Genomic DNA, 23,103 nt, shown 5'->3' on the forward strand with positions numbered 1-23,103 from the left:
CAGAAGAGTGCTCTGCTAGGGGGTGGGGTAGACTGCTTTGTAGGATGTTGAACAGCACCTCTGACATCTGTCCACTAAATGCCAGTAGTACTTCGCCCAAGTTATGCCAACCAAAAATGTCTTCAGATGTTCACAAATGACCCCACTTGAGAAAGTCATGATATACAAAGTACCATCTATGTATGAAGCATTGCCGTAGGTGCTGAGGGAAGGCAGAAGAGAAAACAAATATTAAAGAAGCCCATTCATTCAGAGATATGGACTGAGACTGCACTTTGAGCAACACATGCTGTGACAGGCAGTGAGATATGAGTGACTCTTTCCTCTGGAAGTTAACAGTTTATTAAGTAGGGTGTGGAAATACAGGTGGATTAAAAATATAAATAAAATACTGAGAATGTAAATCTGGGGAGATTGATATAGGAATATCTAAAAAGCCCATGTACACCATCTTGATTGCGAATGCTTAGTGAAGAATCTGTAGTGGTTTGAATTAAAATGCCCCCACCCCCAAAGGCTGTCTCTGACTGTGGCTTGCCTTTGGATCTCTTTCTCCTTGCTGGGCTGCCTTGTCTGACCTCAGTGGGAGAGGGTGTGCCTAGTCCTGCTATTATTTAATGTGCCAAGGCAGGTTGGTACTACTGGGGGGGCATCTCCTCCTCAAAGAATAGGGAAGTGTAAGGGGGGGACTGGGAGGAGAGGAGGGAGGGGGACTGCAATCAGGATATAAAGTAAATACATACACACACATACACACATATATACATATATTACATACAAAAGAAAGATGTCATCAGATAGCATCTGAAACTTCAGGTGGAGATTCCCCCAGTTTGCTATAAGCAGTCTATTGGATGTTCTTACCAATATGTTTGGAAAATGCCTTGATTTATGACCTTTTAAGTAACTAAAAAAAAGTTAGGAAACCATAAAAAGTAATTAGCTTAATGAGGTCCCATTTGTCTGTTGGTCTTAGGTATTTTTTCATATTTTTACATATATGTTTATATTACACATATATACAATATATCATATAACACATACATACAATAAACTACCTATAGCAAGAAGAACCATGACACAATCAGGAATTATATAAATGTTACATTCTTAGTGTTTTGGCTATTTGTATATGGCAGCCTTGAAGAAAACATCTTTCCTATCTTGGTGTATCTAAAATTCTGAATATAAATCAATCTCCATCACTTTACATCTGATGGTTGATGTATGGAATATATAAATAACTCAAAAAATTGAGCATGATGAAAACAAATAACCCAATTAAAAACTGTGGTATGGAACCAGAGTTCTCAAAAGAAGAAATATATGTGACTATGAAATAGTTTTTTAAATGTTCAACATCCTTAATCAGCATGGAAATGCATATTAAACTACTTTGAGATTTCATCTTTCTCCAGTCAGAAAATAAAAAAAAAATATTTAGCAAACAAACAAACAAAAAGAAAGAAAAAAAAAGAAAATGGCCCCTATAGATTCATATGTCTGAATACTTAGTCCCCAGTGGATATAAGTGTTTGGGAAGAATTAGTAGGTGAGGCTGTGTTGGGGGAGGTGTGTCTTTAGGAGTAGGATTTAAGGTTTCAAAAGACTCATTACTACATCACAGCATTTTTTTTTTTTTTTTTTTTTGGTTTTTCGAGACAGGGTTTCTCTGTGTAACAGCTCTGGCTGTCCTGGAACTCACTGTGTAGTCCAGGTTGGCCTTGAACTCACAGAGGTCCACCTGCCTCTGCCTCCCGAGTGCTAGGATTAAAGGCGAGAGCCACCACCGCCTGGCCTACATCATGGATTCTAATACTCTGTAACCATAAGGCCAAACAAGTATGTTCCTTTCTAAGTTGCCTTAGTCATGGTGTTTTATCACAGCAATAGAAAAGCAATGAATACAATATCCCTGGGAAAAGTTAGGGTCTTTGACTCTTAAAACATAAGCAGGATTTAGATCAAGAAGGTTGAAAGATATTACAGGAGAAAAACAGCATGCAGTAAAGTAAAAGGGCTATAAATACTAGGCAATGTACAATGGAACTGCGAAGAAGGTAGTTTTGTTACAGCATAAAGTACTAGGAAAATTTATGATGGCTGAGGATAAAAAGATGGTTGGCAATAGACTGATACACATATGAAGTCACAGCACACATAAGACCTATACAGATTAAAACTAGACAAAATTCCATGGAGAAGGAGAAATGGACCCAAAATCCACCTCTAACCAAGAAGCTATTTGAAACATTCTGGGAAAGGAAAAAAATCAATTTTCTCCAATAGAGTCTTATTTTATATGTCCACCACACTCCAGTGCAAGCCCTATGCCCAACACAAAATGCACTCCATGAAGTTCTCTCTCTCTCTCTCTCTCTCTCTCTCTCTCTCTCTCTCTCTCTCTCTCTCTCTCTCTCTCTCTCTCTCTCTCTCTCTGTGTGTGTGTGTGTGTGTGTATGTGTGTGTGTGTGCATGTGTGTGTGCATTTTGTTTCATTTTGACACTTTTTATCTTATCAGTTGTTGCCATTTAATTTTTTGTTTTTGTGGTGTTTTTAAAGAAAGAGAAAGAACATGAATTTGGGTGAGTAGGGAGATGCGTATAATTTGAAAGGAGTTGGGAAAGGATGGAATATGATCAAAATTCATTACATGAAAAAGTAAATAGAAAATAGGGGAAATACAGTGTATGAGTTTCGAGTGCTGCTATAGCTACTTATCACAAACTGAGTGGCCTAGGCAACAGAATCTTGTCTAATAGTTCCAAAAACTAGAAGTCTGAAACCAAGCTGTCTGCAGATTTGGTTCTTTCTGAGTAATGAGAGAAAAACTGTTTAACACTTCCATCATGGCAGCTAGTGGTCTCTTGGTTTGTAGAAATTAACTTTATCTTCACCCTCATGTGGTGGTCTTCCTATGTGTATCTGTGTCCCAGTCAATTTTCCCTCAAAATATGTTTTGAGAAGTTTGTATTGTATCTACATCACTCATTCCCTGCTTGTCCAACTCTCCCTGTGACAAATTAATGAATGATCTTTTCATACAGAGAGAAAGGAGGGAGAGGGAGGGAGGGAAGGAGGCAGAGAGAGGGAGGGAGGGAGGGAGGCAAAGAAAGAGGAGGGGGAGAGAGAGAGGAGGGAAAGAGGGATGGAGGGAGAGAGAGAGAGAAAGAGAGAGAGAGAGAGAGAGCACCCAAGAGAGATGCTTATATGTATGTGTGTTCAGGACGAACCACTTGAGATTGGAATCCTACCCAGGAGTTTATTCCTGTCAGAAACTGATTCACTCTCTCTCAGCAGACATTGACTCCTGCAGCTCTTCATGTAGGCGTGACGACAATGTGGAATTTTCCTTATCCAATTTGGCATGTCACCTGCTTTTGTCATACCAGCCTCATTCAGGCAACCATATTGTTGCAAGTTCATGTGTACATTTCCCCTGTCACGTATAGAGAAGAGTATCTAAAAGCAGATGTCCCCAGGCCTCTGGCTCTTATCATCTTTCTGCTTCCTCATCTGTGATTTTCCTAAGCCTTGGGTGTATGGGTTGCACTGCAGATGTATCATTTAGAGTGAGGCACTCCATTATCCCATATTCTTTGTGTTTTGACCTGCTGTGTATCTCTCCAATAATCTCCATCTGCTGTTAAAAAAAAAAAAAAAAAAAGCTTCTTTATGAGGGATAAGAGCTACACTAATAAAAGCATCAATCATAATAGATTAGGGTCCATCCTAATTAATTTACCGTACCTAATTACATCTTCAGTGATCAAATGTAGAACACATTCTAAGGTGCTGGAGGTTAGAACTTCAACATCAATTTTAAGACATAAAATCCAACTCACAACATATGGGTAGGAGTTAGAACTTCAGAGTGTTTTTTAAGATTTTTTGCTTTTGGTGACACCACTAGTTTCACTGGTCTTCATCTCCTTTTCTAGCTGAATAATATTCTCTTTATAGATTAATATACTTTATATATTCAGGAAATGATACCATTTGAATTGTTTCCAATTTTGTCCATTATGAATAATGCTCACATAAACAACCATATATGAAGTTTTAATGAATATATATGTATATATATATATATGGATAGAATTGCTGGTTCTTATTAAAACACAGTTCAGTCTTTTGAGGAATCCTGGTTGCTTTCCAAAGTGGCCTCCCCATTTTACTTTTCCAAGGGCAAGGCCAGAGGACTCTAATTTCCATAGATCTTTAATAGCACTTGCTAGTGTCAGTCTTTTTATTACAGACATCCCAGTGAGAAGTCATGTCTTCTTCTGGCTTTGATTTGCATTTCCCTACAAACCAATAACATTGAACATCTTTCATGTGCTTATTATCCATTAGCATTTTCTTCTTTGAAAAAGATTCTATTCACATCACTTTTCCACTTTTAATTGAACTGTCCTTTTGTTATTGAATTATAAGAGTTGTTGCATGGTGTAATTATGGTTTTAAACGTAGGCAGGAGGAAAAGAGAAAGACAGTGTTAAGAGGGAGAGTGGCATGAAGACATAAACAGCAGGTTTTGTTGTTTGATTCAAGAAGGGTGTCCAGGTCAGAGAAACCTGTACCAAATTGTATTGAGGATGAGTACTTTGTGGTTCTGGCCAAGACTAGGTAAGTGCTGGATTGATTTGTTCTCTGGCAGCTGGTAATTCAGGATGAAAACTTTTAAGATATGTTTTCAAAGATTTGTTCTGAGTGGTCATTCATTATAATAAGAGGATCTTTCAAGAAAAGAAAATCAACATGTACCCAGATATGAAAGGAAAACACAGAGTTTCTCTGTTATCAGATGTAATGATTTCTTTTTATTTGAATTTTCCTTTGAATCTCACCCAATGTTTGACATTGTTCCTTAATTATTCCTTACCTAGGCTTCTTCTTCTATGGCTTTTGAAACAACAACATGGCCTCCAGGTTTATCCATCTCTTCTGCTTGTGCTTCTTAATATTCTCAAACCCTGTTCTTCCTCCTCCTAATAAATACTTATATTTATATTTATTTACATATTAAAAGCATAAATGTCACATTAGTTTAATCATAAGAAGTCTACAGACACTCAAATTTACTGGCGTTTTATATATGCAATTTTGAAGGAGCAGGAAACTTAGCAATAAACAACAACAAAGATCAATCACTATCAAAATTTCACTTTAGTCTGCCTCTGTTTTGTATGTCAAAGAACTCACTGATGAGTTTCTCAGGGGAATGGTTCTCAAACAGGAATAATGCTGTCACCATTACCATGGGTCTATTTGTGTTTTCTAGAGACATTTGTGCCTGTCACATTCATCGGAGAATTACTACTTATATCTCATAGAGACCAGGAGTAGTGCTCTATATAACTCACTACAGCAAAGAAATTTCCAATCCCAAATATCCGTAGCACTGAAGCTATGAAACACTATCTGATGGCAAGCAAAACACTACGACTCCTGTATACTTTTGAGCTTTGCTTTTCTTATTTTGAATTATATAGCTGCCTTTGAAATTCAGTCCCGTCTTCTGGAGTCTAAGATAATGAAGAGGAGGAAAAGGGAGTCATAAGATAGTTTTTTTTTTTTTTTTTTTTTTTTTTTTTTTTTTTTTTTTTGTGGGCTAGGGTTTCATTTGGTTTTGCTGGATGAGCAAAATAAATTTAAATGTATGTAAAACCCCATATTTGGGAAACACTCAAACTAAGAACACTAGAGCAAGTGCTACACAAGTAGATAAGGAAGCTACAAGCCAGATGTAAGTACTTATATACATACCATCTATTTTTAAAAGATATAAACACTTTAAAAAGTCAAAGTTCATTTTAATAAAAGCATGTACTTGAAAACTTAAATTTAAGCTACAAAGCTTAAGAATAGTTTGTTCTTCAAAAGCGTTTCATCTGCTCTGTTAACTTAATTATTTCTTAACTAAATTCCAAACCTAGGACCTCAGAAGGCACAGGGGCACTGGGAAACAAAACACTAAGTCTCTCTGAACAGATCGCAGTGTCCTGCTTCCATCGCAGCTGAGGAGTGGTGCTTTGATAGAAGCAGCTCTGAAGGAAAGCTGGTAACAGTTACTGCAAAGAGAGGTAAGGCCACAATGAGCTCTGCCCTGATCACTGAAGCAGACCGGAGGTGTGAGGGGCGTTAAGGGGGAGGAGACTGGCTGCAGCTGATCTCAAGAGGACCTGTTAGAACAGCCTGAGGCAGACAAAAAAAAAAGCTGGCACCACCACACGTTTTACAGATGGCCTTCCCCTTGACAAATCCAGGAGGAGGCAGTTTAAAGATGGTCAGAGTGGCATTTACAGTGGCACAGTCTATGAAAACAGTGAGAGAAAGCAGCAAAGCTGGAAAGCAACGCTCCCGACAAAGGATTCTTAAGAGTGAAAACTTTCAGAAGTCCCGGGAGCCAGAAAGACACTAAAAATGCCATAAAAGTTACAGTTTGCATTCGTAATGTACTAGTGGCTCCATGCTTAAGGGACAGAAAATTTTGCCACAACCTTTTTGGTTGGTTTTTATTAAATGATCAAGAAACAGATACGTGGCTGGAGTACAGGTTAGGCTAGAAGACACACATCTAACATAGTTGTTATGGACCAAGGGACTTGCATGAGTTTTAGTAAAAGGTACACTTCACCATGCCTTTTTTATATCACAGTGTAGTACACCTTGTTACCAAATAGGTTGCGCTCCCACCCTTCGAGTGTTGGCTCTGAAGTACATTCAGGTTCGAGCCTGACCATGCTTGTTCAATCTGAGTACTGAACACTTCCAGGGCAAGGTGGCGCATACCTTTAATCCCAGCACTTGGAAGACAGAGGCAAGCGGATCTCTGTGAGTTCAAGGCCAGCCTGGTCTACAAAGTGAGTTCCAGGACAGCTAGGACTCTATGTAACAGAAAAACCCTGTCTCTTTTGGAACTTTTTAAAGCTGAAGTCTTATGACTTTTTCATACATTGGAATTTCAGCAAATCAATTTTTGTAAAGTCCTGTATATTTATTTATTTTTATTATTAATTTTCTTTTTACATATATACATTTATATTATTATAAAACTACAATATACTACATATAGCAAGAAGAACCATGAAACAATCAGGAATTATATAAATGTTACATTCTTAGTGTTTTAGCTATTTGAATTTGGCAACCTTGAAGAAAACATCTTTCTTATCTTGGTGAGTTTAAAATTCTGAATGTAAATCACTATCATATCTCATCTCTATCAACTTAAAACATCTATCTAGACCTAAAAAATATCTTAACCCCTAAACAACTAAGCTTCGATGGCTCAGCCATTAAAGGCTAGGCTTGCACATCATCTTTTAATACTCATAGTAGCATTACAGAATGAACGCTGTAAAACTATGGCCCACAGAAGTTCAGAAAACATTAATGCCAGATGACGAGATGGGGGCTTAAGTTCAGTGTCAATTGCACCCAGCTAAGATGACTCAATTTTAAAGTACATCAAAGTCAGTTCTCAAAGCAAATGATGTTTTAATACTTTCAATGCTTTAAAACTTAGATAAGAAGAAACGGGCTGAGTAGAGTGTCTGCTTAACATATAGGAAGACCTAGGGTTAATCTCCAGCATAGGAAACAAACAAACAAAAAGCAAGTTGGCATACACTAAGTTCCATTAACCTTTTATTTGGTTTTTCACAATTTTATAAGACTTATCTTCATTTGATATATTTCTACCTGGGGACACTCCATGCCAATAGGATCATACGTGGTTTGGGAAGGAAAAGATATGAACTCATTCAATAAATCATGTGTACTTAAAAATAAGATTGCTTCCCTAAAAGGGAATCACTCATTAGATGGGCCAGAATCAGGAAAGCATTCACTATACATTTCTGCTGTTACTGCAAGCACACTGAAGACTACTTTCTCATGACTTATAGAGGTGTCATAGGAATGGTGTTCATTTGGAGTAGAGTGTCAGTGTCTTACAGTGCTTCCGTGAATTATCATTTGGCCAAGGGAAAAGAGGTTTTGTGTGTGTGTGTGTGTGTGTGTGTGTGTGTGTGTGTGTGTGTGTGTGTGTGTTGACAGTAAATGTTATGACTGTTTTATACCACAACGTGCATTGCTAGAGTTTCCTCTACTCTGTTTATGTCCACTTTAATATTACCAGCTTTGTCTTCCAGGATCAAGGTCACATTCTTTACCTTCCTTACCGTTTCCTTTCCATTTTTGATAAAGCAGCTCAAACTTCCTCTTTGAGCTCACAAAGAAAATCTCAACCAACATCTTCCTCTTCCCCTCCAGTGTGTGTGTGTGTGTGTGTGTGTGTGTGTGTGTGTGTGTGTGTGTTTCAAGCACTCACTCTAATACTGAACTATTTTATCCCCAGCCCTAAAAATTACATTAATTTAATCCCACTTTCTTCATCTAATACTCCCCTTATGATTCATCCTGAACTCTTGACAATGTAGAATCTCTTCTTACTGTATTGCCAAAGGTCTGTGAGAATGAAGCGTGACAAAAGACATTTCAATTTGATGTGCTTGTGGGAAGCTGCAGGCAATTTGTTGAATTGTGACACACATTTTTAGCAAATAAACAAGGATATTTAGAGTCTGCTCTGTCCAAATCATTCCTACTTGAAGCTCAATAAACTCATACCTATCTCACTTAGCATGTTCTGAGAAGACATGATTTCCAAAACAGTGCCAGAGAGATAGCTCAGTGGATTCAGACAATTGTTGCAAAGCTTGACAATCAGAATTCATTCGCACAAACCTTCATTGTGGAAGGAAAGAACCAAATCCCCTGAGTTGTCCTCTGACCTCCACACAGTCCGTGTCATGAGCATGCTCACACACTCAATAAATAAAAATGTATGAATATATATGTATATATATATATAAAGATTTGCAAAACAAAGAAATTTGACTAGCAGAATTAAAGTGAAAATTGTTCTTTCTCTTTTCAAAATACACAGTTGGGGATTCATCTGTACTTTATGTCCTTTGGTTAGTCTATAATAAAATTTTCACAATGATGTCTCTTTATTTAGATCTTTAACATATCAGACTTATAAGCAAAATCTTTTTGCAGTGAAATTGGGGCCTTAAATGTCAATACAATCACAATACTTAAAAGGACAAAGAAGGATGCTATCACATTTCATGTTTTTGTTGCTATTTCTAACTGTCCAAGAGAAGGGAAGTGTTAGAAAGTGGATGTTTCACTTGCTCTGTAGTAGTGAGGCCAAAAGTCAGATAAGAATATACGTCCCCCAAGGAAATACTGCACTCTCACCAAATCTGCTAGCACTGAATGCTCGCCACTCTCTGTATGTCTCTGCATGTACTGATTCCCTCTCTCTCCAGTCTATTTTACCAGCCTTATTTATAAACTTATTGACAAAAGGATTGCTTATTTGGGGTCAGCATAACACTGGGCAGTGAAAAAAAATGAATCCAAGGACAAGATGTTCCACACATACCTAATAGTACCATTTCTTTTGAGAGACATAGTAATCAAATAGCAGGGATTTTTTGCTCTTCTGATTCTGAGGGAAAACAAAATGACCTTGGCATCTACCAAATAAGCTCCAGTTCCAAAGATTGAAGTTATTACCCGCAATAAGATTAGATTCTTCCCTGTGGGAACACATTTATGTTCAGCAGTCAATTTGGGATTAACCTTTTCAGGGCTGCTGGAGAATTAATTGGTTCTTAACTTTTCTCTCTGGGCTGCCTTAGGCTCTAGAGGTCTCCATGTGTTCCAAAGGAGATTGGTGCAGGGCAGCCAGCTGTGCAACGATGGCTTATTTACCCATGTTTCTGGCATAGATTGCTCTGAGTATGAGAGCCATGGAACACAGTCCCTCCCAAAGAGCACACAAGCCCAGCCCAATGCAGCAGAACTCAGTATGGGTGCGGTCCACCTAGTGCATCAACTATGTCAGGCTATGAAAGGGACTGAACTGTGAAAACACCCCAGTTATGTTTCTCTTCTGTGTTTTTTCTTCAATTCACACATGCACACACACACACATACACACACACACACACACACACACACACACACACACACCATTACCATGGATAGGGACAATTAATAACAACTACCAAAGACCAAGAATTGAAGATGGTGCTTCCTCGGGAACTGTGGGATTCAAAATTAGTGTACAACTTAAATATGTGCAATTTCAAAATGATATTCATTAAAACATAAAATGGTGGCTATTTCGTGGATATGCTTTTTGTGTTTCTTTTTATAGCTTCCTAAATTTTCTATCATGGTCACAGATTATTCCTGTATTTTTAATTCCTTTAGAAAGGTGATCTTCCTACATGATTACTTTTAAGATCCAAAAATTCTATCTCCAGGCACTGTTGAACAACTGAGAACGTACAGGAAAGTGCCCAAGTGAGGCTATTTCCCTGCCCAGCATGATTGTTGTTTACAGCTCACCACAATGGATAGAGACAGGAACAACTTTCATCAACAATGCCTCAAATGGACAATTACTCACTGTAATTCATTCAGAATGTTTGTGAAAAGACCACTTACAGGAAGTGATCAGTGTTACAGGAAGAAACAAGGAATAGTGAAGTTTGAATGGAAAAACATTACTTCTGCTATAGCCAGGAGGTCAAGGAAACAAAAGGATGTAAATGTCAGTGTCCAGTGAGCCTTAGTACCATGGATGAGCAGTTGCTCAGATGATGCTATCAATGTACAGGAACACAACTATTGCCACGGGATGATCAAAGATGGAAATCCTCTGATTTTTCTCTTCTCCCACCAACTGACCTGATCTCTTAACATCCTATTTATATTACTTTACCAAAGCCAACTACAAGTCAACACACAAAGGAACCAAGACAATACATTGCATAAGGGGTGTAATGGTTAGTTTTGTTAACAATGTAATCTAGAATCACCTGAGAAAGAGTCTCAATAAGTGACTGTCTAGATCACATTATACTGTGAATATGTCTGTAGGAAATTGTCTTGGTTATTCTTGTCAATTGATGTGTGAAGAACCAGCCAACTGAGTGGCACTATTTCCTAGGCAGGGGATGCTAGACTGTGTAAGTAAAGAGAGATGGCTAAGCATAAGTAACTATGCATCCATTTATTCTCTCTCATCTTGATTATGGATATGACTAGCTTCATCAAGGTCCTGCCTTGACTTCACTATAATGGACTGTAAGCTGGAATTGTTAGCTAAAATAAACCCTTTCTTCTCTCTCTATTTTGTCAGGATATGTTATCTCAGAAGTAGAAATGAAACTAAAACAAGGGGTAAACCTGCTAGGACCTATAGTGGAACTAAGAAGAGTAGAAATGGATGAGGATATGGAACAAAATTATCTAACTCAGTCTGTTCCTGTTATATGTACAAACACTCACTTTATTGTGGCATAATGACATATGAAGTTATGTATATATTTAACACACACAACTAGATGAGTTTGTAGATAGGTATAATCCATAAAATCTACACTACCATGTATGTCATATGCACTTCTAGCAGCTTCTAAAGAGAAGAACACGTACAGGTTATTGGATGGTGCTGTCCCCAAAGAGAGCCTGTGTTCCATGCCCTCCCGTCTTGCCTATCCTACACATTGCTTCCTTCTGTCTGCTCATCTGTATACTATACAATATGCTTTAAAATAAACAAATAAACTAAGTATTTCCTGAGTCCTGTGGGCATAATTAACTAAACTTAAAGAAGGGATTGGAGAATCATTTTTTTTCTTTTATCTTTCTTTAAGTGCTTGGAACTAAACTCAGGGCCTTAGTCATGTTAGGCAAGCAATTTATCACTAAGCTATACCCTGATGCCAGAAAAGGATTTTGATAATCCTGGTTTATAACTAGTTGGTCAGAAGCATAGGTGAAATAACCTTAGGATTTGAAACTGAATTCTAAAATCATGACCCTTAAGAACTGAGCTCCCAGTCTATGGGGTCTGATGTTCTCTTCTGGTAGATAGTGTCAGGCTGAAATTGGATTAGAGAATACCAAACTGATATTTGCTGTTTCATCATTGTTTGACTTTTAAACAAAGAACACCCACACCATAACATGGACAACACACACACACACACACACACACACACACACACACAGGTGTTACACTCAAAATTATTTAGCTAAGTATAGGAAACACCAAATTTGAATTTGTTTTGTTTGTTTGTTTGTTTGTTTGTTTTACTTGCTTAGTATCAGTGAGATGGAATTTTTCTAGAATAGTCCCAGCTCACAGAAATACATGATTAGGGAAGGAAAAAAATTAAATGATATGAGATAAATCTTTCATGCTTGGTCACATATAATGTGAAACTATAGCTGCTCTGTGTTCAGTTGTAGAAAGTATACATCACCAGTGAAATTCAGAAATAGTGGCATACCCAACTATCAAGGAACTAGCTCTTGGATATCTAATGAAATGAAAACTAAGAGGTAGAATAAACACACAATTGTCTTGGTATCATTATCTGTGGTACCTAAAATGAAAGTAGAACAGAGTGACTCATCAGGCTTTGAGGTAGTGTGTAAGAGTTCAAACCACGAGCCTCACTACCATTCAACAAAGAAAATTATGCCATGGCAACAGAAAATACCTTGAAGACATTTGGTCACCAAAAAGATAGTTAACATGGAAGGGCAAAAGTAGAAACCACTAAAAAGTAGAGGGTATAGCATGAAAGCATTGTCTCAATTTGTGATTTAGTGGCATTAGCTCCCAAAGGAGATTTTACTGAAATGGACTTTTATTAAAAGCAACTGATATGAGAACAAGGTCTTTGGTTTTAAGGGAGAGTGTAGAAGAACACATTTGGGCTGGTGCAGGATGCCTAGCTCACTGTGGAACAATCACAGATGGTTGTACGCAATACAAACATACCCCTTATTTCTAAGGGATAGCCAGCTTGTGGCCTGGAAGAAAGCAACTATGAAGTCTGTTTGCCCTGGGGGGAAAATGACTGCCTGCCATCAAGTTATGGTAAATGCAGTGGTTTTAGTATGCACCCCCATACAATATAACTGCAGCAAAACAGGAAGTCCAGGAAGCCTTATCTACTTTGTTTTCTTACCTTCTCCCTCACAGTATTAGGAATGCTAATAAAAAAGAATGGGCAGTGCTGGAAGTGAAGCTCAGTAGTAAATCTGGATTTGACCCCCAGCACTGCATTAAAGTAAACAAAAAGCACTATGTTCATTAACAAGAAAATAGGGGAAAACAAAGAGGAGAGTCTTGGCTCATATCTTAAGAAAGTAGAAAATTTAAAGTGGTTGAGAAATAAGACAAAGAAAGAAAGCACTGGTATGAATGAGTTTAAGAAAGAAAACACAAGATTTGCTGGACTTCTAGCAGGATGGTAATTTTGAGATGACGTCTCGAAAACACCCCCTCCCAAAAAAAAAGAAAGAAAGAAACAAGATGAGTAACATGAAAACTAAAAGCGTTTTAATACAATATGACGGGATGTTTGGCAGAGCAACAGGACCCCATGCTGGCTCCTTAACATTAAAAAATTTGGAAGCCGGACATGGTGGTGCACGCCTTTAATCCCAGCACGCCTTTAATGCCACACAGGAGGCAGAGGCAGGTGGATGGCTGTGAGTTCAAGGCCAGTCTGGTCTACAAAGTGAGTCCAGGACAGCCAAGGCTACACAGAGAAACCCTGCCTCAAATAACAGAAAAAAAATAATCTTGGAAGAAGTTTGTTAGGTTTACTTCAGTTTAGAGGCATTTGAAAAGGCAAAAGGCAAAAAAAAAATCTGATTGACAAATATGATCTAAAATTTCTTGGGGGCAAAGCAGTGAAGATAAAGATTGGCAAGAGGGTCAGGGTCATTTGGTGATGCTTTCTGCTGGGAATCTAAAGCCTTTTGTGGAAAGATTATAAAATGTTGCAAGTAGAGAAGCTAGTTCTTAAGATTAGAAGACAAACATGCAATGGTTGATTGGAGGATAATGTTGGCCTGTTTAAACAGTTTTATGTAAAGATACGTAGCTCATTTACCTAATTGTTTTATGGTAATGGATATTATATCTGGCTAGGAAACACTTTTTCACTTGATATTGTAAACTATAAGTTTACCCATCGTTACTAAAAGTTTCTTCTTATCCTTGTTATTTATTATTATTTTTTATAAGAACACTTATAAATATGCTTACAACAAAAAATGTAAACACAAAATGCAGTATTTCTAATAGGAAATATGTTAATGGTAGATCTGTAAGTAATCTTGCAAAAACCAGTTAGAACTTTCTGCTTCTATGAGTTTAATTATTTTAGAATCTGTATAAGTGATACCATGTAGTGTTCACCTTACTTTGTCTAGATTCTAAAACTGAGTGTCATAGTCTCCAGGTTCGTCGTGTGTTGTAGATGGCAGCATTGGGTTTTTTTTTCTATTGTAAGCTTAAATAATGACAATTAGGTTGCTTGACCTCTTCATTGCTGTGAATAATGCATCAGTGAACATGACGATGCAGGTATGTATCTCTTCCAGATGCTGATTTTATTTCTTTTAGATATATACCTTAGAAGTCAATTTCAGGAGTATCTGGTACTTATGTTTTTAAATTTTGAGGATCTCCTGTATTGATTTCTACAATAGCTGTACTAGCTTACAATCTCCCCAACAGTGTGCAAGAGTTTCTTGTCCTCCAGATCCTTTCTAGTACCTGTTACTGCTAGTCAATAGTCTATAGTTGGGAGAGGTCTCTGAGACACTCTTTTCCAACAATTTGAAGAGGGAATCCCATACCTGGCACTAGGCTTTTTATTTGGCAACCTATGGCTTCTTGGAAGAGCACTATTCCCTGTGTAAGGTAACTCCAATTAAACTCCATTTCATGAAATACATATGTGTGTGCATATGAAGCATATAAAATAGTAGATTTACATTTTTAATATGTGGGTATGCTATTTTCTGGTGCTATTTATTGAAGACATGGGTTATACCACTTTTGAGGCTCAAAAGTCATTTCTAATTCTGGGGATACATCTCAGTAGTAAAATGAAAAATCCTTGCCTAGGAAGAACAAATGAACCTCTAGGTTCCATCTCTAATACCACAGAATAATAGCCATTATTATTCTTTGTGCAAGGGGAAAACTCTGATTCCCAGTAGAGAAAATACACAAAATTCTATAAGCCACCACATCAAAAGAATATGGTATTGAGGAAATTATTCTGTGAGTAAAAGTGCTTGCTGCACACACATGAATACCTAAGTTTGAATACCCAGTACCCACATAAAATTCCAGGTATGACCATATATGCCTTTATCTCCAGAGCTGTAAGGAAAGGAAATAGAAGTATTGCTTGGGTTTTCTGGCCACCAGCATAGCTCTAGATTCAGGAAGAATGCCTGTTTTAAAGGGATAAGGCAGAGACTAATAGAACCTAACATCCCACATCCTCCCCTGGCATTTACACACACACACACACACACACACACACACACACACACACACACACACACGTGCATACATCATCCACACAGAATAATAAAAGCCCACCCACTGCATGACCTGTCCACTGTGAGCACCACTACAATATGGTGTAGAGATGGAAGAGAAAGGAAAATAGAATAGTTTGAGCACTAAAAAGAAAGAACTGGAGATACAAGGGTGGTGAGGAACAACAGCCTGATGTGAGTAGCCTGCACTGCCACCTAAGATCATGGTGAAGTTCTGGCCTGTAATGCTGCGATGCCACTGAGGGCCATGTCTGGGTCTGTGATCCTGCAGTACTGGGCGTTGGTGTCAATGTCAGCAGCTGGCCCATGTTACCACCAAAGGCTATGAGGACATCCCCTGGTCTGGGCTGCTGCCTGAGACCATGCTGAAGTCCGAGGGGTGAACAGAGGTGACTCTGTCCCTTGCCAGCTGCAGCGCTTGGAGGAGCAGGGCCTGTACCTCACCTGGGTAGCACTGTAGAGCTGCCCCTGGTGGTGTAGGCATGAGAGAGCTGCTCATGCTCTGTGGTGACCTGGGAGCAGGAGAGATGTCTCCCCTCACTGCCTGAGGCAGGTGAGAGAGTTGACCCCAAGGGCATGATAGCAAGAGAGTTGTCCTTGCCCCTCACTCCTGTAGCACTTGAGTGAGCTAGCCAGGGCAGTACTGTGAGAGCTTGCCTTGGTGGTATGGGTGCAGGAGATCTGGTGGAACTGCTGGGGTATGTGAAGGAGCAGATCCTGTAGATCCGAAGCTGCAGGATCATCATGACACAGGGCAACAGCAGGGTATCCCAGAGGAATCCTGGTGAGGATCCAGAATTGCTAGTGTAGTAGAGGCCTTGAACTAGACCAATGAATCATCATAATGAACATTTGCAAATAAAGATGTGTGGGCTCAAGGGTATGCTGTGGGACACACTGTGACACACTACAGCTTCCATGGTGAAATTTTGTTTGTTGGTTGTTTGTTTTCTTTTGGGGGGGAGATTACAAGGGTAGAGGGCAGATATGAAGGGATGGGGAGATGAGTAGGATTGGGACACATGATGTGAAATTCACAAGGAATGAAAAAAAAGCTAATAAATAATAATAATAATAATAATAGTAATAATAATAATAATGTATTAATTTGGTTACATTTCTGTCTGGACCCTAAAGTAACCACCACAGGATCATTCATCAAGAAAGTTAAAAAGGATAGCACGAGAAAAAGAAACAGTACAGTAACATAAAATATTCATCATTATTAAAGTTTCTAAATACTGAGAAGTTAGTAGCCTTCTTACATCGCTGTCTTTTACATGCAGATAATCAGTTCTCTTCTACACAAAATCTTCTTAGTAAACAATCCTGTGGTTAGTTATGAGATTAATTATCATTAAACCTCCTAATGATCTATATTCCTATCTGCCCAAGTCCACAGTGGAAGTTAGATCCACCGAAGCATCAGCTGAAGAAGAACAAAGCCTGAGCAGAGAAGAGAGCCTATATCCTCAGAAGAATCATAAGATGTCATTAGTCTTATTGACAAGAGCATAGGAAGCACATACAGAAGTATTATATAGGGGTATTGCCCAAGCTCGATAATAAGGGCTGGTAACCATAAACTCATTGACATGGGTGAACTCATTCATAATTTGGAATTGAATGTTCTGGCTAATCAAAACCTCTACTCAATGATGGCCTGCAATTACTGAAGTCAATATATCTGAACTTCTCTAGAATCCTATGGAGTAAGTCCAAAGGTACCTGGAAATTGATATAATTGAGTGGATATATGTATAAACTGCTTAGCTACCACTCTAACAATACATCCTAGGAACACACAAAGGATACATTTACTAAAGCATTTTTAAAACCCATCAGTGTCTTACTGCAATTTCTGAAAAAAGCTAGTCTAAAAGTCATTTGATAAAAGAAAAAGGGGTCAGTACCTGGAGATCAGGGCATTATAGCCTAGATCAAGTAAGAAAGATACAGTGGTAACATGGGCCACAGACATCAACATGGCCCCAATCTACAGCAGGATCACAAATAAACATGTTATGTTGGGGGAAAAAAGATATGGCATAGGGTAATGAAGCTTACACAGAGTATGGATGGTACCCATGTGAGTATAAAACAGTCCAGGCCAGTGTGGAATAACAAAAATCCAAACAGGGAAAAGAGGGAGTTCATGAAGAGGATTGATCGATAATGGATAACAGGAAATGAAGTAGTGTTAAAAGAGCTATCTATAATAGAAATCAGTTCTGCAAGGGGACTCACAACCAAGGCTGAGGGACAAGAATCCCCTCAAAGAGGTGTAATTCAGCGTGTAATATTAGCGTCCAAAGATAATGTGGAACACATGTATGTGCAGTAAAAGGGTTTTCCAGATGAAATAAGTAAGGAGGGTATCCATCCATAATATGTACCTTAAGCACAGACTGTCAGGCCTAAGGTAAAGTTAAGACCATCCCATGCTGGAGAATAACTTAGAGCATAAAGTCAGAGACGTGTAATGTGAGGAAGGCATTCCCATACAGATTCAGCCCAACATAAAGCATAGGAGCCCGAGTAGATTTAAAAGGGTTAGCAGAAGCATGCCCGGTATTAGGTTCTGAGCAAGAGGAAGGATGTGTCCATGAGGCAAAAGAGTAACCCACAGCTAGCTAGGTGTCAGAGTCTAAGCAGAGTAGAGATGGAGTGAACTGATGGTGGGAGAATTGGGAACAAAAGAGTGTCAAAGTCTGAGGAAACTGAGGAAAGAGCTAGCGAAGGGGAAAAGGACTTATGGTATGGGGTGCAATGACTCCAGCTATAGGACAATGACTTTCATACACCCCAAGACAGAATGCTTGCACCCTAGCAGAGTGGGGGGATCCTCAGAGAAAGTCTCTCTAGCATAAATTTCAGAGCCCAACAAGTGTTAGAAACAATCCACAGAAGAAGGGCAGCCTGGCATTTGTGGGGTCTGAGCAAGGAAAGGTTAGGAGGCCATCTCTGCATGGTGATGGCCTGGCAGGAAGTATCAGAAGCCATGTGTAGTTACAAAGCTTTCCACACAGTGGAGGTAGGGAGGAGATAAGACATAAGCATCATCAGAGACTGAGTAGGACTGAATGGGAATCTCCACAAAGTATAGCCTAGAATGGGGAGTGTCATCAAGAACATCCATGTGCATAAGTGGTTTGACATTATGTGCCAAAACAAAAAAAATTGGAATGGTATTTCCATAGGTGAAGTGGTATTAGACAATATGTTTATTAATTACATACAAAAAGCATAATGAGATTGTTAATGCTAATTGAATACAGGACTCTCAGTGACAGAAAAGGGAACTAGCTACTGATATAATAAGGAGGAAATAGTCTTGTGGTATTAGACCAGAATCACATGGATGAACCAAAGAGAAATTGCATTATTTGAATGTAATGCATAGAAATAAGTGTGTTTTAATGTACAGATGTGCATTTACATAGAAATTAACCACACTCTTATACATATATCTAGTCCTAGCTCTCTGTGCTGGGAAGGCCTTGAAAAAAATGGCTTCCTGGTATTACAATCACAATTACCACCTAGACTTTGATTGCTAAATATCATTCTCTGCCAAAAGAAACAAGAAAGCCTTGGACAAAATGCCTACTTACAGTAAAACCATTACTGTGCATTGTGTAAAAGTATGTTTTTTTAAGTATGGTATGTATAATACTTTAAAATTATTTTGGTTAGAATTTTTATTTATTCTTTGAAATGTTCATACATGTACACAAAGTATCTCAATCATGTCCACCCCTGAGTTCCCTATCCTACTCCCCCAAGACCCTCAATCACAGCTCTATCCCTACTTCATGTCCTATCATAATTTTTTCTTTGTTAGTTTTTTTTTTATAATTTCACACATGAGTACTGTAGTTACACAATCTCCACCCCTTCCTTTCTCCCTTCCAACTCTTCCCCTGTCACCCTTCTTAAATTCACAAGTTCTTCTACCTACTGAGTCCTTTAGTGTTACTCATATGCACATGTATTTAGGGCCAAACACTTAGAATTAGAAATCCTAGCCTGGGTGCTTCCCTGAAGAAAACTTCTTCCCTCTCTTATCAGCCATGCATGGATTAAAGTCTTCATCTAGGGTTGGGGCCTTGTGAAATTTCCCCCCGTTCACATTGGCACATTCGTTGAGCTATGCAGCCATTTTGCAAGTCTTGTTTAAAGCAGTCATTTTTGAGAGTCCATGGATACAGTTTCCCTGACATGTCCATATGACACTATCTCACAGTAGACATCCTGGACCTCTGGTTCTTCGACACTCTTTCAGAAAATCACTCTTCTGTGATTTTCCTGAGACATGATTTTCCTCTAGCACTTATCAACTGCCAACAGCACTTTAGCTAGGGTTGGGACATCAAGAGTCCTTTTCCTCCCCATACTAGAATTTATATATATATATATGCATATTTATTTATATATGCATAAATACAGAAATATAAATTATATTTTGATATTATAATATAATTCCTGTAAAAGCAACTTTTATTCTCCTGACTCAATTGTTGTCTTGGAGGCTCACTACCTCCTTTTGCTGTCCTAGGTCTAGTCCTGGAACCTTCTAGTCTCCATCAATCTAATCTAGGCCTAGAATGTTTTCAGCCTCTGAGACTTACTGCTTAATGAGCTCACCCTTACTTGTTCTTTCTGACTCTGGGCTGGCTGATTCAAGTCAGCTGTTCTAGCTCAAACTCCTCTCCCAACTGACTTATTTAATCTGACTTCACTTTGGGCTCAGAATTACTCTGCTTGGCCTCAAGCTAACTCGGCGATCTGCCCTAGTATTTTGGTTTCTTCTCATTTTCTGGCTCGTTCTGTCTTCACCTGCATTCTCTCTCTGCAACACATCTTTCTATCACTGTCCTGGTTAAAAAAAACTGCCTCCTCTCTCTGAAAAACTGCCTCTTAAGTAGCTTCCCTTTCCTCTCTCTTATCATGAGAGTTGGGCATATTCTTATTCTGTCAAATCTTATATGATTCATCACCTCTTATGCCACTCAATTAGACATCACTTTCAAACATGGATGCTTCCTTCTACAAACTAACTCTACCTTCATTTGGGATTAAAGACATGTATTACACACCTGGATTTAGGCTTTTCTATACCAGGCCTGCCTTGAACTGAGATCTGTTTGCCTCCATCTTCTGGATTAAAGGCATGTTTGTATTCTAGTTGGATCAAACAGACCTAGAAAATCTTTGGATATGATCACTTGCCAGCCAGATCACATAAACCTAGAAGGTCTTTCGATGTGATCTATTGCCAGAACAGCCATGTTCTGAATTAACATTTCTCTACAAATTGCCTTGTGATATGCCAAAATATATGTTCTATCTTGACTTATTAGCTGATAATTAGGCTGTTTCCAATTCTTAGCTATTCTGATGTGATTATAGATTCTCCTCCAATAACCATGATATCACTAGCAGTCAGTAGTTAGCTAGGTTTCCAGTACCAGGTATGATACCCCTCTTGTCTTAAGTCCAATTAGAAAGCTCGTTGGTTACCATCAAGGTATGCATGCTACTAAATGCACTCTTGTTCATAGATGTCATAGCTTGGTAGGACTGTTGATTACCTTCCTCCTTTGGAAGATTACATAGTGCTTTTGGTACCATGAAGGCTAATCCTCAGTGAGGGGACATTCAGATCATTCCTAGCTCAGGAGTCTCTGAGCCTTGTTTCTGAAGTGTGTGGTGTCTTCAGCAATAGGGACTTGCCTTCCACCTCTAAGGGGACAACAAAAGGCAATAGCAATAGGCACATGATCTAGGAATCCCTTGAAGAACCCTGGTCAACAACTCAAAAGAGGGTGTCTCGTGACTGGAGCTGGTGTTTGTTTTGTTCAATGGTGTTTGATTTGGAAGGAGCGATGTCAACCCAAATGGGAAAAGTTCATTAAGATTATATATGTATACTTAAACACTGAATTACTTTTGAGATATCCCTATTGTTATTTTGCCTTCCTCCCGCTTTTTTCTGTTCTAGCTAGTTTTCTCTATTGCTATTGTAAAAGGTTGACCAAAACCAACTTGTGAATGAAAGGAGTTTTGTTCATCACACAACTTAGAGTCTATTACTGAGGGAAGTTGGAGGAAGGAATCTAAGACAGAAAGCTGGTGTCAGAACCGAAGCAGAGGCCATGGAGGAATGTTGCTTACTGACTTCTTCTCCTTAGTTTGCTCAGATTGCCTTCTTAGACAAGCCAAGATACTTTCCCAGGGGTGGCACTATCCACAGTGACCTAGACCCTCCCACATCAATATCAATCAATAAAATGCCCCCAAAGGAATAGTGTAATTATATTTTAATTTAGAAATTTGTCCAACTGAACAAGAAAGAAATAAAGAACGAACAAATGAATGAATGAAGAAAAGAAAATGTTCTGGCTGGGTGTGATGGCACACGCCTTTAGGACAGCCAGGGCTACACAGAGAAACCCTGTCTCAAGAAAAAAAGGAATAAAGAAAGGAAAAGAAAATGTTCTATATACGCATCCACAGGCCAACCTGATGGAAGTAATTCCTTAATTGATGTCCCCTCTTCCCGGGTGACTCTAGCTTGTCTCAAGTTGGCAAACATTAACTAGCACACACATTAACATGTCCAACTTTCTTGTGTCAGCTAAAAAGAATAATTAAGTTAAACATTAAAAATTATATTTAAAACAAAGTAACAGGAAAAGAAAACATATCTGGGCCAGAAGTTGGATGCACTGATGGAGGGGTTGCAGGCCAGATGGTACATTACACCAACAAGGTGAGTCAGAAAATAAACAATTTGATGTGTGAAATGATAAATGGATGGCTCCTGCTTCGCCCTCCAAATGTCCCACAAAATTTTACCATGCTTCACCCTAATAAGAAATGAAACAAGGTTAGGAATATACTTCAATTGGTATACTGATTTCCTAGTGTGCACAAGAGACTGGCTTCAATTCCTAGCATTGCATTAAAACAGTTTGGTGGTACACACCTGTAATCCCAGTAATTTGGAGGTAGAGTTAAAAGGATTAGAAGTTCAAGTTCATTCTTAGCTACATAACAAGTTTGAGACAAGTTTGAACTGTCTAGGACCCTATTTCAGACAGAGGGGATTGATAGGTTTCCCAGGCCTTCCTTTGTGTATCCCTGCACAGTCTGACCTCACACCAGTCCTTCAACCCCTATGCCTCTTGTACTGGTATCTCTTCCAACTTCTTAGGCCTTTAGACTGGGACTGAACCATACTGCCAAGTTTTCCATAGTATTCAGATTACAAATAGACTATCATAATGTGATTATTTAGCTTCCATAGCCTTGTGAGCCAATTCCTGGAATAAATCCCCTAGCTCAATGCCCCTAGCTAGCTAGCTGTACAAACACATCATTGCATTTGTTCTCTTACTCTACTTACTGCATATATAAGAATAACATTTATAGGTATGCTACAAATAAACTGCGCTTCCTCTACTCACTCTACAGATAATGGATGGCCTCTAGGACAGTTCACATTCATAAATCAAATAGAGACACCAAGGCCCTTGACTGAGAATAGGGGTCCTAAGGGGTTTATACAATAGGACCTTTCCTTGACTATGTCTCACAGTAGAACTGAGGACACATCTAAT

The sequence above is a fragment of the Acomys russatus genome, chromosome X (genome assembly GCF_903995435.1).
Source record: "Acomys russatus chromosome X, mAcoRus1.1, whole genome shotgun sequence".
Classification (NCBI taxonomy): domain Eukaryota; kingdom Metazoa; phylum Chordata; class Mammalia; order Rodentia; family Muridae; genus Acomys; species Acomys russatus.